This window comes from Cynara cardunculus (genome assembly GCF_001531365.2).
Source record: "Cynara cardunculus var. scolymus isolate 2C chromosome LG 12, CcrdV1, whole genome shotgun sequence".
NCBI lineage: Eukaryota > Viridiplantae > Streptophyta > Magnoliopsida > Asterales > Asteraceae > Cynara > Cynara cardunculus.
The window spans coordinates 20,100,036-20,102,874 of record NC_037539.1 but is presented as its reverse complement, the minus strand read 5'-3'; positions in this window follow the sequence as shown (position 1 = coordinate 20,102,874).

The window sequence follows — 2,839 nt, the reverse complement described above, 5'->3', positions numbered from 1 at the left end:
GTACCCCGAACTGGGACCGACGGGCACCCGCTATTTTTTTAATAAAAATTATTATATATGTTTATTATATGTAATAATCTAAAACTGAAATTATTAATTTACCTTTTAATTATATTTTATATGTTTCTATCAAATTATTTATCAAATTATTAACTTTCATCGATTAGTTTTTATTGTTTGTAGTATTTATTTATTTACTTTGCTACTTTATAGTAGATTTATAATTACTTTTTTGTAGTATGAAATAATAAACTTTAAAAAAATTTAGACAACGCATACCCGGTACTGATTCCAAGCGGTTGCGAGAATGGTTCCTAAATATAAATAACCGATGTAATCGGTTCCGGTTCCGTGCGATTTTGGTTACGGGACCGGTTCCATGAATTTTGACCAATAACCCATACAGATTTTTACAGATTGTTTGCGGAAGAGATAAGGTAAAGAAAAACCTCTATCTATCTCTGCAACATCGACCCTCGGTCTCTCAACCCATCTTCCATCTTTTCAAACCCTTGAGGATGATGAAGATGAATATGAAGCCTGCAACCTCATACCCAGGAAGTCGTCTAGACAACCTGTATGCTCAAAGGTTGAAGAAGACCTGAGGATGACTCAGCTTATAAGTCAATTTGACCAATCGAGAGTAAGAATTCCTCTTCATACCTCTGGATATGGTGAGTTCGACTTCCTCTTTGAAGCTGAATATGAAGAATCCCTAAAAGCTAAACAAGGGCTGAAGCAACATCAGTAGCAACTTAAAGATAGCCTGTAGTTAGCCAAGACTGTTAGCTCTCATTTCTTGAAATGTAAAAGTATGGAAAAAGTAATTACAGCAAGTGTTGACAGAAGATGAACTATCACAGAAGATCATAGAGGACCAACAACATAATTTCAACGTACAAGTCAAAAGTGACAGAACCTCTGTTGTCTATCACAGAGGTTCTGGCAACTGGTCCTCTGTAGTGAAAACATACAAGTCAAAGACAACAGAACCTCTGCAGTCTATCACAGAGGTTCTGGAAGATGATCCTCAAGGATCAAGCTCTTTCAAGTTATATCCCGCAGAGCCTCTGGGATGACACACGGAGGGTCTGCAACAACATCTTCTGTAGTATAGTTCTTTGCTGTTTTACTTAGGTTATTAGCTACTCGTGCTTATCACGTGACTACTTTTGTAATATGCTTTATTTGGATGGCCTGGATCGTTTCACACGTCTAGGTCACGTCAGACAAGCGGTTAGGAAATAGTATATATAGTAGCTTTCTCCTTTGTAATCAGCGCCGCTTCCARCATTGTAATCGTCTAATTTCAATACAATTGAAATACATTTGAAGCTTCTCTCTCGTGTGTTCTTAATATTGATTGTCTGCTTGTTCTTCATTGTGCTTGATTCATAGCTCTATTTGATTCTTATTATTGTTTCCGCTGCACTATGTCTGTCATATAGATCATTTAGAGTATTGGGTTAATACAAGAACCGAGTTAATCGATCCAACAATTGGTATCAGAGCAGGAATCGAATTCTAATTCGATTTATTCTGTTCTTGATATTAATCTTCATTCGTTCAAGAACTCAAATCTTCTTTCTCAGGTTTTCTGTTTTTCACTGTTTCATTCAGTTTCTTCRTATTCATATTGTTCTTCTTCTTTCAATGGCAAATCTAGCCAACAATTCCTTTATGAGCACTGGTTCACAGTCGAAACCTCCCACACTTATATGTGAGGAGTATCCTCAATGCAAAGTGCGGATGGTAAACTTTTTAGAAAGTATTCATCCAAGGATATGTGAATTCCTTTACAATCCTCCCTATGTTCCAATGAACCTAATTCCTAGAGTTCCAGTAACTGGAACCACACCAGAAATACCAGAGCATTATGAGCCACGTCCAGAAGCAAACTGGAGCGAAGAGGACAAGATTATCGTCGAGTTAGGAAGCAAATGTAAACGTTTGTTGATCATGGCAATTCCTAATGACATCTTTAAGTGTATTGATCACTGTCAACTGTCCATGGAGATCTGGGCAGAACTGGAGAAGCTAATTGAAGGTGGAAGGAAAACGCTTAAAAACAATCGTGCAATCTGTAATGACGAGTACTACAGCTTCAAGGCTAAAGATGGTGAGTCTCAGTCGGATACATACTCGAGATTAAACACGTTAATCAGCAACTGTAAGAGGTATGGCATCCCAAGAACAGCAGAGGAGAATAACTTATTATTCTTGAAAAGCCTTGGGGCTGAGTGGATGAATATCACAATGTCCATGAAGGCCATCCTAGATCTAGAAACATGGACATTAGCAGACTTGTTTGGATCACTCAAGAGCCAAGAGTCCCAAGTTATGCAAATGAAGAGAAACTTTGGTGGCCCTCTGGCTCTAGTTGCTGAAGACGGATGCTCTGGGAAGGGAAAGGAAGGACAGAAGGAAGAGGAGAAGAAGAAGAAGAAGAAGGTTCTGATCGCAGAGAGTGATGACAGTTCTGAGGAAGAAGTGTCAATGAAGGAGATGATGAAGACACTTGCCTTGATCACGAGAGAGTTTAGGAAGGGTGGAGAAAGAAGAGAGTTAAAGAGTTTCAATCGAAGAAACTTCGCAGAAGGAGAGAGATCAGATAGAAGAGAGAGGGAACAGAAGCCCTCACAGAGGATTGAGGAGCAGAGGAAGGAAGAACCAAGAGATGGCTGCTTCAAGTGTGGCAAACCTGGCCACTTTGCAGCAGACTGCTGGTCGAAAGGACCAAGGGCACCACAGAGGGGTCCAAAAGATGCTGCCTTCTACAAGAAGAAGGCTGAATACTATCAGCAGAAGTCTTTGCTAGCTCAATCAAGTGAGCTAGTAA